Raw genomic sequence first — 13238 nt, forward strand, 5'->3', positions numbered from 1 at the left:
ATACATAGGGTGTATAAAAGTATAAAAGTATGTGCTCTAATTTCATGACAAATATCGAGTTAGCAAATATATTTTAGGATACTGTTGGTTAAATTCAGAAGAAAGTCTTTTTTTTTTTTTTTTTTTTGAGACAGAGTTTTGGTCTTGTCACCTAGGCTGGAGTGCAATGGCGTGATCTCAGCTCATAGCAACCTCTGCATCCCAGGTTCAAGTGATTCTCCTGCCTCCCGAGTAGCTGAAACTACAGGCATCTGCCACCACACCTGGCTAATTTTTGTATTTTACTAGAGCCAGGGTTTTGCCATGTTGGCCAGGCTGGTCTCAAACTCCTGACCTCAGGTGATCCACCTGCCTTGGCCTCCCAAAGTGTTGGGATTATAGGCATGAGCCACTGCACCCTGCCAGAAGAAAATCTTTTAAACATTGCTTTTTTAAAAATTTTTAAAGAACGTCAACATATTTATTTGAGAACAGGCGATGAGACTGGCTAATTTTTGTATTTTTCTGGTGGAGACGGAATTTCACCCTATTGCCCAGGCTGGTCTCGAACTCCTGGGCTCAAGTGATCTGCCCACCTTTGCCTCCCAAAGTGTTAGGATGACAGGCGTGAGCCACCGCGCCCAACCTTCAGCATTTATTTTAGATTGAAGGGGAATGTGCAGATTCGTTACATAGGTACATTGCATTGGTCCTGAGGTTTGGGGTACAGTTGATCCCATTGCCCAGGTAGTGAGCATAGTACCTGATAGACCTACTGTCTACTGTTGCCATCTTTATGTCCATGTTTACCCAATAAACATTGCTTTTATTTTTTATTTTTTTGAGAGGGGTGCCCAGGCTGGAGTGCAGTGGCACAAACATAGCTTACTGCAGCCTCAACCTCCTGGGCTCAAGCAGTCCTCCCACTACACCTTCCTGTGTAGCTAGGACCACAGATGGGCATCACCATGCCCAGCTCATTTTTTTTTCTGTAGAAACAGGGGTCTCACTTTGTTGCCCAGGCTGGTCTTGAACTCTTGAGCTCAATCTTCATACCTTGGCCTTCCAAAGTGCGGGGATTACAGGTGTGAGCCACCATGCCCAGCCCCAAACATTGCTTCTAGAAATGAAATTCCTAATCTACCTCTGTAGTATAACATATCTGTACTTTGCCCATTGAGAAGTGTTCTGAACCAAAATGTCCATATTCAGATTATAGCCATTATCCCCAATGTGCACTTCATTCTACAAACAGCTGCGTGTAGAGTGGATATATTAAATCCATATTTTAATATCTAGTCCTAGGTATTTTGAAGTGAAGATGTTTGTGACAAATTTTTAAAAATGAGATGGTGAACTGGAATTGGCCCACAGGCGATAGTTAACCAACCCCTATGTTAGCAACTTCATGAATTCCACACCAGTCTCTATAGTAGCAAATAGGAAGCCCTGCTCCTCCCCCACAAAAGGTGACATTTTTGACACATTTTTGGGGTTGTTAAATTCAAAACCCAATGTCCTTTGGCAGCATTTGTAAAGGAGGAAGGACTCTCTCCAACTGATGGGTTTTTTTTTTGTTTTTTTTTTTTTTTGAGACAGAGTCTCACTCTTTCGCCCAGGCTGGAGTGCAGTGGTGTGATCTCGGCTCACTGCAAGCTCCGCCTCCCAGGTTCATGCCATTCTCCTGCCTCAGCCTCCTGAGTAGCTGGGACTACAGGTGCCTGCCACCGCGCCCGGCTAATTTTTTTTGTATTTTTAGTAGAGACGGAGTTTCACCATGTTAGCCAGGATGGTCTCGATCTCCTGACCTCATGATCTGCCCGCCTCAGCCTCCCAAAGTGCTGGGATTACAGGCGTGAGCCACTGCGCCAGGCCAACTGATGTTCTTAAGCCATCTCTTTGAGCTGTGTCTCATTAATGAACACTTTCCTGGAGAAGTCAGAAAAGCATAAAAGGAATGGTTCTATTTGTTTTTAGAAAACACTCCCGATTATACCGTAGTTCCTTGTCGGTTCCACTTAACACAGCTGTGTTGCTAGTGGATGAAATTAAGTCCCTTGTTTTGAAACACATTAGGCTTCTGGGTGTTCGGAGGTGTTGACACATGAAAAAGTACAGCTAGTAGAATAATACATGTTATAAATATCTCTTTAATTATTTTAACAAATGAAATACTATTTTGTAGGTGGGATTGTTCATTCAGTACTTATTCCTGGGTTTGTGAGTGGGAGGGAGAGGAAGCACCAGGGTAGGTTTCTACAGATGTGTCTTTTTTTTTTTTCTTTTTTTCTTTTGAGATGGAGTCTCACTCTGTCGCCCAGGCTGGAGTGCAGTGGTGCGATCTTGGCTCACTGAGACCTTCACCTACCGGGTTCAAGCAATTCTCCTGCGTCAGCCTCCCATGTAGCTGGGATTACAGGCATGCACCACCACGCCTGGCTAATTTTTTGTATTTTTTGTAGAGACACGGTTTCACCATGTTGGCCAGCCTGGTCTCAAACTCCTGACCTCAGGTGATTGGCCCACCTGGGCCTCCCAAAATGCTGGTGAGCCACCGCGCCTGGACAGATGTGTCTTTTTAGATGACAGGTGCAGAGTGATCTGTGCCTGTATTTTATATGGCTCTTGCTGTGTACACACTCTTTTTTGAGACACAGTCTCACTCTGTCACCCACGCTGGAGTGCAGTAGCACAATCACAGCTCACTGCAGCCTCCACCTCCTAGGCTCAAGCAATCCTCCCACCTCAGCCTCCTGAGTAGCTGGGGCCACAGGTGCACGCCATCATGCTCAGATAATCTTTTGTATTTTTTGTAGAGAAGGGGTTCCACCATGTTGCCCTCACTGGTCTTGAACTCCTGGGCTCAAGCGATCTGCCCGCCTTGGCCTACCAAAGTGCTGGGATTACAGGTGTGAGCCACTGCGCCCAGCCAACACTGTCTCGTTAACCATTATATTCCCAGTGACTAAAACAGTGCCAGACACATACTAGGCGGTCAGTACCTTCTGAATAAATAGTGTAATTCCCTATATATGAACAATCACTATGTATATGTGGAAACCTGGGAGGATGTATACCAAAATATCAACAGTAGTGTTTTCTGGTTGGTAGACATTAGGGTAATTTTACTTTCCTTTTTTGTTTAAATTTGCCACAACAACTACATATTGTCTTTGTAAACAAGGTGGGGAAAGTTCATTCACTAATTCCTTCTCAGAGTATGATTGTGGTGGTATAAATTGATGCAGTATTACAGGCACAAAGCCACTTCAGCAAACCCTTTTTATAAGGGCCTTAATACATTCATGAGGGAAGAGTCCTCATGACTTAATAACTTTCCAAAAGGCCCCACCTCTTAATACTACCACAGTGGGGATTAAGGTTCAACATGAATTTTGGAGGGGCCACCATCATTCAAACCACATAGGTGGTATCAGAGAAGACCACGTGGAAAATGAGAATTTTTATCACCATCCAGCGATAATGAGGCCTCACACCTCCTATGGTGACATTAGAGACCACATGGGGAGCAGTAATGAGGCACCCCTCCCCTGCCCAGCAGAAGTGTTGTCAGTGGAAGCCAACTGGGGGGTCCCAAAATACCACTGCTACCAACAGTAATGAGATACTCCTCCTTCCTACTGGAGTATCAAAGGAAGGCAAAGGGGGAACTTTCTTTTTTCTTTTTTTTTTTTTTTTTTGAGATGGAGTCTTGCTCTGTCGCCCAGGCTGGAGTGCAGTGGCGCGATCTCGGCTCACTGCAAGCTCCGCCTCCCGGGTTCACGCCATTCTCCTGCCTCAGCCTCTCCGAGTAGCTGGGACTACAGGCGCCCGCCACCACGCCCAGCTAATTTTTTGTATTTTTAGTAGAGACGGGGTTTCACCGTGGTCTCGATCTCCTGACCTCGTGATCCGCCCGCCTCAGCCTCCCAAAGTGCTGGGATTACAAGCGCGAGCCACCGCGCCTGGCCAGGGGGAGCTTTCAAACACACACCGTAGAAATGAGATATGTGTGTAGTGAGTTCAGTTCACATGGCTGTGAGTGTTTAGTGGGTCTGGGGTTAGTCGAGGGAGGAGGCAGAGAGAGGAGAAGGAAGGTGCAGCACAGAGGCAGAAAGAGGCCAGAGGTGTTCGGATCTGCAGGTGGCTCCTGGGGCGGCAGATAAAACGGGCCTGGAGGGGCAGGTCAGGGCTCTGTTAGGCAGGCCTCCGTGACAGGCTCATGAGTGGAAATTTCATCCTGGGAGGAGACCGCAGACAGATTTTAGGCAAGAGCCTGATATCAGAGAGACGGAAAGGTGTCATGTGGGGAAAAGTGCAGGGAGGAAATGCTGCTGGCTGAGGCCACACAGGCAGTGGCTGGAACTCAGGATGTCACGAGACCCAAAGCAAGCCAGGCCTGGTGGGGCTGAGAGGTGGGCGTGGGTCTGAGAGGTGTTGTAGAAGGCAGAGTGTGCAGGGTTTTGTGCTGAGAGACGGGGGAGGTACTGAGGTCATTATCTGACGTTTTAAGCTCCAGGAGACTGTGAAACGTTAAGATAGTGTGATGAACAATTTAACGTGTCATCTTGGCTGGGCCACTGGGTGCCCAGGTATTGGGTCAAACGTTATTCCAGGCACGTCTGTGAGGGAAGTTTTGGATGAGGTTAACATTGGAATCAGTAGACTGAAGAAAGCAGAGGGCCCTCCGCAATGTGTGTGGGCCTGGTCCAGTTAACTGAAGGCCTGAGTAGAACAGAAAGGCTGAGTGAGAGGGAACTCTTCCTCATACCTGTCCTCTGAGCTGGGACATGCGCCTTCTTCTGCCCTCAGACTGGAGCTACACTAACGGCTGTCCTGGGTCTCCTGCTGGCTGACCGCAGATCTGGAACTTCTCAGCCTCCACAGTCATGTGAACCAGTTTCTTTATTATTATTATTATTATACTTTAAGTTCTAGGGTACATGTGCACAACGTGCAGATTTGTTACATATGTATACATGTGCCGTGTTGGTGTGCTGCACCCATTAACCTGTCATTTACATTAGGTATTTCTGTTAATGCTATCCCTCCCCCCCTCCCCTCACCCCATGACAGGCCCCAGTGTGTGAGGTTCCCTACCCGGTGTCCAAGTGTTCTCATTGGTGAACCAGTTTCTTGTAATAAACGTATTTATACACACACACACACACACACACACATACACACACACACACACCATTGGTTCTGTTTCTCTAGAGAACCCTGATGTATCTGATGTATAGAGACAGAGTCTACAGGAAAATTTAATTTCTGGACTAGAGCAGAGAAATCTGGCTCAGACAGATCAACACTTCAGTGGTGCATGAACCATTGAAAGAGTAATTGTGAGAGAAACGTAGAGCAGCCCTGGGAAACTCATGTTCACGGGGTGAGACTCAGGGAAGACGGGCCTGATTTCAAGCTGAGACCTGAAGCAGGAGTAAGAGTTTCCCAGGCCAGGTGCTGTGGTGGGTAAGCTGAGGGCCCCGCTGGGCACAGGCACAGCAGGTGCAAAGGCCCCGGGGCCAGGAGGAGCCTGCTAGAGGGATTGCAGCAAAAGGAGCTGGCAAGGATGTGGTTGCAGAGGCGGGCAAGGGTAGGGCCAGCCATGCAGGGGCTGTCATAGCCCTGGCACTAAAGGCCCCTCTCTACCTGGTAACAGCACTAATGAAGGGAGGCGGTGGTGACCGATGTTGATAGAAGCGTATTCTTTCTGGTTTATCATCCCCAAATGTATTATCCTGGATATGACTTATGTTTTAAATACGTGAACATTATTGTGCTTTCTTGGACATCCACTGCCTAGGGCAGACCTCTGCCCTGATGGGTGTCTAGGCACTGGGTGTATTACCCATGTCTTTACTTTTCTCTATTCGTTCATGATACTTTGACATCTGGGGCCTTGCTGACTCTGGGGGGACTGCCCCACCTTCCCTATCAGGCTCTTACACGAGGGCTACTATCCATCCACCTGCCTTAGTCACCCCAGGGCCATTGCCAGACATCAGGGATAGTCATCTGCCCCAGAGCCCTGAAATTAAACTAGACAATCCTAAGCCTGTGTGGTCTACTCATCCACTCCTCCCGGGGAAACCATAAAAAGCCTCCAGCCCATAGTTCCTCCGCCTCCCTTGGTTCCTGACTGGCCCAGTGTCTCCTGTGAGGCCCTGTGTGCTGTGCTGGGCCTCCTGTTTCTAGGGATGTATGAGCAGAATAAGCTTCTTCCTTCATGAGAGTCATTTTTGTGTCTGTGTGCCTTATCATCCTTAATTAAGACAGATCCTGGGGACCCTTAAAACACAGGTAAGCACTTGCTCATCCATTCTTCAGGAGGCTGTCTGGATCATCCGCCTCTGTCTCTTCTCAAACCCTTTTAGGGCGTAGCATGGGGCTGGGGTTGCAATAAGAGCTCAACAAACGTGGCTGGCTGAGCTCTCCTGTGCTGTCCACCAGGTCTCCCCATCAGCTCCCATGGGGCTGTCTGTGTTTGTGTCTGATGTGGGGTGCCAGCAGCACAGACACACCAGTGTGTTGTGTTTCCTTCAGAGGCATCCTCAGGGCTCAGCCTGCTAAGGGTGAGGACAAGGAGGTGCTGGGTGGTGACGTCTTAGACTTCATCTGAGCCTTCAGTGAGTCATAATCTTTTTGCTGGTGGAGGGTCTTGCTTCACTGTGGATGGCTGCTAACTGATCAGGGTGGTGGTTGCCAAAGGTGGGGGCGGCTTTGGCAATATCTTAAGATAAGACAACAATGAAGTTTGCCTTGGCAATTGACTCTTCCTTTCGCGAAAGATGTCTCTGTAGCATGTGATGCTGTTTGATAGCATTTCACCCACAGTAGAATTTCTTTCCAAATTAAAGTCCATCCTCTCAAACCCTGCCACTGCTTTATCAACTGAGTCAATGTAACATTCTAAATCCTTTGTTGTCATTTCAACAATGTTCATGGCATCTTCACCAGGAATAGATTCCGTCTCAAGAAACCACTTTCTTTGCCCATCCGTATAAAGCAACTTCTCACCTATTTAAAGTTTATCATGAGATTGCAGCAATTCAGTCACATCTTTGGGCTCCACTTTTAATTATAGTTCTCTTGCTATTTCCACCACATCTGCAGTGACTTCCTACGGTAAATTGACCAAAGTCTCAACTGAGCCACTCAAAGTCATCCAGGATTGGAATCGACTTCTTCCAAACTCCTGTTAATGTTGGTAGTTGACCTCCTCCCATGAATCATGAATGTTCTCGATGGCACCTACAATAGTGAATTATTTTCAGAAGGTTTTAATTTCTTTTGTCCAGATCTATCAGAGGAATCACTATCTGTAGAAGCTATAGCCTTACAAAATGTATTTTTTAAATAATAAGAATTGAAAGTCAAAATGACTCCTTGATTCCTGGGCTGCAGAATGGATGTTGTGCTAACAGACATGGAAACATTCATCCCCTTGTACATCTCTATCAGAGCTCTTGGGTGACCCGGTGCTCAATGAGCAGTCACATTTTCAAAAAACTTTTTTTTTTTTTTTTCTGAGCAGAGGTTCTGAACAGTGGGTTTAAAATATTCGGTAAATCATGATGTAAGCAGAGGTACTGACACCCAGGGTTTGTTGTTCCATTTATAAAGCACAGGCAGAGTAGATTTAGCATAAGTTTAAGTGCTCTAGGATTTTTGAATGGTACATGAGGACTGGCTTCAACTTCAAGTCACCAGCTGCATTAGCCCCTGACAAGAGAGTCAGCTTGTCCTTTGAAGCTCTGAAGCCAGGCATTGACTTCTCCTTTCTAGCTATGAAAGTCTTAGGTGGCATTTTCTTCCAATAGAAGGCTCTTTCATCTACCTGAAAAATCTGTTGTTTAGTGTAGTAACCGTCATCGATGATCTTAGCAAGATCTGGAGCGCCTGTTGCCTCATCTTGCCCTTGATGTTACGGAGATGGCTTCTTTCCTTAAACTTCATGAACCAACCTCTACTGGGTTCCAACTTCTCTTCTGCAGCTTCCTCACCTCTCTCAGCCTTAATAGAACCAAAGAGTTAGGGTCTTGCTCTGGATTAGGCTTTGGCTTAAGGGAACATTGTGGTTGGTTTGCTCTTCTATCCACACCACGGACACTTTCTCCATATCAGCAATAAGGCTGTTTCGCTTTCTTATCGTTCGTGTGTTCACTGCAGTAGCACTTTTAAGTTTTTTCAAGAAATTTTTCTTTGCATTCACAGCCTGGCTGTTTGGCACAAGAGGGCGAGGTTTCAGGCTCTCTCGGCTTTCAACATGCCTTCCTCTATAAGCTTAGTCATTTCTAACTTTGGATTACAGTTGAGAGACATACCACTTTTCTTTCACTTGAATATTTAGAGACCATTGTAGGGTTATTAATTGGCCTAATTTCAATATTGTTGTGTCTTAGGGAATAGGGAGGCTTAAAGAGAGAGAGAGAGAGAGAGACAGAGAGAGAGAACAGCTTCAGTGAGGCAGTCAGAACACACACATCATTAATTGATTAATTAATTGTCTTATATGGGTGTGGTTTGTTGTGCCCAAAAACTATTACAGTAGTAACACCAAAGATCACTGATTACAGATGAGTATAGCAGATATAATAACAATGGAAAGGTTGAAGTATTGCAAAAAACTACCAAAATGTGACAGACAGGAAGTGAGCACCTGCAGACTTGCTCGATGCCATGTTGCCATAAACCTTCAGTTTGTAAAAAATGCAATCTCTGCAAAGCACAATAGAGTAAAGTGCAATAAAATCAGCTATGCCTGTATAAAAAGTGCCCGGCACACAGGAGATGCCCCATGCGTGGTACTTATTAATATTGGTAATTTTCATGTGCTGACCCCAGAAATACATAGCTAGATTAACCCAAATGAACTCTCAGGAAACTTAGGTTAAGTCTTAGGTCTCTTTCCTCCAGATGTCATGGGAACAGACATGTCTTGGAGAGGTGCACCCTGGGATCTGTCCAGGATCAGAAACTCCTGGAGCCAGCCCAGCCAGAGGTACTGCTCAAGGACTTGTTCTCCAAAGCTTCCAGTCATGAAAGTGCTCAGCCCAAGGTGGGTGCCAGGGTGACTGTGCCCCAGGGATGGCTGGGCTTCTTTCTCTACCTGGTTCAGCCCAAGCCACTTAAGGCAACTGTGGGTTCACAGCAGTACCTCTAACTCTTCCCACCCCATGGAGACCTGGGCATGCATGAAAGGCTAGGAGGACAGCATAGAATTTGGCCACTGGCCCCTACGGCCATGGGTGGTGGTTGGTGACTGAAGAAAGAGATGAAGGCTTGTCAGGGAGGTGCTTGAATCCTGTCTGGAAGCCCACAGAACTGAGATCGGAGGCTGTGGAGGCACTGCTGCCTCCTGGGCTCTAAATGAGCAAATGTTTGGGAACGAGGGTGCCAGAACAAAGCTGTCTGCGCTCCTGTCCCGGTCCCTTCTCAGCTCAAGTCACACATTTGCTAAGAGGCTTTTGGCTACAAGTGGCTGGTAGACATTGGCTGACAGATTTGGGATCTGATAAGAGGCTGTTGATTTCATTCATTTGTGCAATGTCGGAGATAAATTTTAACAGTCAAAACGGGGGGAAAAAAAGCCCTAGAACTTTGCCAGCATCACAACTCTGCCTGTTTCTTCTAACAGATTTCTTGAAACTGTCAACTGCCTTAGCTGGAGAAGCCCACTTATAAGGAGCGTTGTCATGTGTTTTCGGGGGAGCCAGGACCATCCAAGGGGTTGGCTGGCCTTTCACAATGTGACTGCACTCCCCTGGGCTCCCTCTTTGCTCCTGCACAGGCCTGGGGTGCAGGGCTCCCTCTGGAAGGCAACAGCTTCCAGAGACTCAAAGGCCTGCAAGGTCATGTGATCTCAGCATCACGGGTCTACCCACAGAACTAGCAATTTTATCGGTAGTATTAATTATCCTCTGCAAAAAGAGACACTGAAAACAAAGTTCCCTTTCTCAAAGAATTCTGATGAGAAATTTAAAAACATATTTGACCTTGGAGGATTCATTGTTTTGGAAGCCATGGAGACCTGCGTCATGCAACCCAAAAGAAGGACTGCATCTGTGATGTGTGCGACGGGCACGAGGGGCCTCTACAACCAATTTACCCCGTGTCTTGACTTCTCTGAGAGTTGCATTGGGTTCAACAGTGATTCTATTTCCTCCCAAAGGGCCACTGGGAGATAAGAAGTATTGAGCTTATATCCAAAAAGCTCTATGTAGTTACAAGGTGTTTCCAAAGCACCTCCTCTGATCCTCATACCCTCCAGGGTGGTAGGCACCACAGGGCATTTGCATTCACTCTGAGATGAAGATACGACCACAGGGTTGTACCGAGAAGGTCTCATGACTCTGGACATCCAGCTCTTTCCACCACACTCCAAAGGGAGAAGTGGTCCAGGTTTGCCTTCTGAGGGTGAATATCACTTCCAGCACAAGCTGCAGCCTGCATCCCAGCCAGCCCTGCTGATGCCTCCAAGAATGTGAGTGAGAGTTACCCACATCATGGGAACCCTTTGCTGCTCTGCAAAATATCCCAGAGCTTGTTCCTTTGAACCCTGTGTGTGGAGAGCTTTGACTTAAATGTGCCATACATTGAACAAACCCCTGCAGGGGTGGCTTCCCAGGAAGACCACCCGCTTTTCTGACACTGTCCCTGGAATGACCAACTGTGGCCTTTTTACAAACTCTTCAGTCTCGAGAAGTGCACATCCTCATTTACAAGGGACATGTGGAAAGTCTTGAAATTGGATCCGAAAAGTGTGGTTTCTCCAAGAACTAAAGCTCCCGAAGCAGTTTTGAGGAGAGAGGGACATAGGCTAGCATGGATTTTGGCATGGATTCTTTTCCTTTGCTCTTAGGATGTGTGTGATCCCACAGAGTTTGCCGGCAGGCTATGGGAACTCCATCCCCACACATTCAGCCTCTGCCTCAGATGGCAGGGGCCCTGGCTAGGGTTTGGCTGTAATATTCAGGACTGACCGAGCATCCTGCACACTGGTGAAGGGAGGGGTCCTCTGGAGACCATGCCTTTCCCACAGTAAGCCCCACCCCCAGGTGGGAGGGATGTGCCAGTGCCTTCTCACCCCCACGTGCCTGCATGCCGCCCTTCATTCTGCTGTTTCCTAATAACACCTGCTCTCAGGAACAGGTGCAACACAGCCCCACTAGATGCATTGCTACTCACACTGTGACACGAACACTCCCAGGAACACCAGCCCCATAAAGCCTTGGAGGAGAGGGCTGGAATTCTAGGCAACCTTGAGCTAGGGAGGGCTCCTTTGAACTGGAGATTCTCAATGTCTTTGGAGTCTTATTCTTATCAAAAGTCCCTCTGGAGAAGCCTCGTCTCGGGGATTGGCCAGAGGGAAAAGTTTATGGCAGCACTTGCATCAAAAGACACCACAGCATCACATCAACCAACGACCAACTGTAATGATTTCACTTTTATCAGTATACACATGATTAGAAGTTTTGGAAACTGGACCACTCTTCTGTTCTACTAACCAAACACTCAATACCATGAATCATGTGAGAGGACTGTTGCCCATGTTAGGTTATGTGACCTTTATCTTTTGGCTGGGGATGGTATACTTCATTGACGGTGCATGACAAGCTGGAGCTGCCTAAGCCCCTGTCCTTTCTCCAGGAGTCTGGAATGGAAACTGACTTTGGGGAGCCTGAGTGGGGCAATGACTCCCCCGCAGCTGGGGGTTCACTCTTCCTCTTGTGCTCCTGATGGAGCTGGTGGGCTGGGGTCTTACTCCTTGGAGGCCGTGTGGACCATAAGGTCCGCCACCCTGTTGCTGCTGCCAAAGTCATCCCAGGAAAGGAGGCTGACAAAGTGGACGTTGAAGGTAATGCCAGTGGTGGCACTGAAGGCAGAAGAGTGCGGGTGCCACTCTTAAAGTCAGAGGAGACAACTTGGTCCTCAGTGTAGATCAGAATGCCCTTGAGGGGGCCCTCCTATACCTGCTTCAGCATCTTCTCATGCCATCATATTTGGCAGTTTTCTGCAGATGGCAGATGACAGCCACAACCAACATATTATGGGTGGGAACACAGAAGGCCATACCTGTGAGTCTCTTATCTGGCTCAGGGATGACCTTGCCCATAGCCTCGGCCACACCAGTAGATACAGGGATGATGTTCTGCAGCAGTCACGCCAAAGTTTCTCCAACAGTCTTCTGGGTGGCAGTAGTGGCATGGACTGTAGTCATAGATGACCTTGGCCAAGGGTGCCAAAAGTTGATAGTGCAGGAGGCACTGCTGACAATCTCGAAAAGACAATTCATACTTCTCATGGTTCACACCCACCACAAACATGGATCTGCACAAGAGCACAAGGGGCAAGGATGACGACAGTTTTGGCTACTTCAAGTGAGCCCCAGTCTATACTGGAACATGTAGACCATGGAGTTGAGGCCAATGAAGAGATCATTGATGATGACAATGTCCATTTTGCCAGAGTTAAAAGCTGCCCTGGTGACCAGGTATCCAATATGGCCAAATCCGTTGACTCAGACTCTCACCATTGTATCCTGGTTGAGGCTGACACTGCATGAGCAGATGGGGCTGTTTGTCGAACGAGGAGGAGAAGAGAGCCACAGCTTTTTTCTTTTAAAAACAGACTTCATTTTCTGAGCAGTTCTAGATTCACAGAAAAATTGAGCAGCGTACAGAGATATCCCAGGTACCTTCGCCCCTACACATGCACGGCTCCCCTCATTATCAACATCCCCCACCAGACTGGCATGTTTGTTTCAATTAATGAACCAACATTGACACCTCTGTATCATCTAGAGTCCATGGTTTACCTTAGGGTTCATTCTCTGTGTTGGACATTTTATGGGTTTTGACAAATGCATTATGACATGCATCCATCACTACAATATCAGAGTAGTCTCACTGCCCTACAAATCCTCTGTACCCTACCAGTTCATCCCTTCCTCCCGCTCCCCCCTTGGCAACCACTGATCTTGTTACCCTCTTCATAGTTTCACCTTTTCCAGAAAGTCATACAGTTGGAATCATACAGTATGCAGCCTTCTCAGATTGGCTTCTTTCACTCATTAATATGCATTTAAGTTTCCCCCATGCCTTTTCATGGCTTCACAGCTCAGTTCTCTTTGGCGCTAAGTAATACGCCATTGTCTGCATGTACCCCAGTTTCTCCCCTCACCTACTGAAGGATATCTTGGTTGTTTCCAACTTTTAGCAAATATGAATAAAGTGGCTCTAAACATCCATGTGCAG

The sequence above is a fragment of the Nomascus leucogenys genome, chromosome 5 (genome assembly GCF_006542625.1).
Source record: "Nomascus leucogenys isolate Asia chromosome 5, Asia_NLE_v1, whole genome shotgun sequence".
Lineage (NCBI taxonomy): Eukaryota > Metazoa > Chordata > Mammalia > Primates > Hylobatidae > Nomascus > Nomascus leucogenys.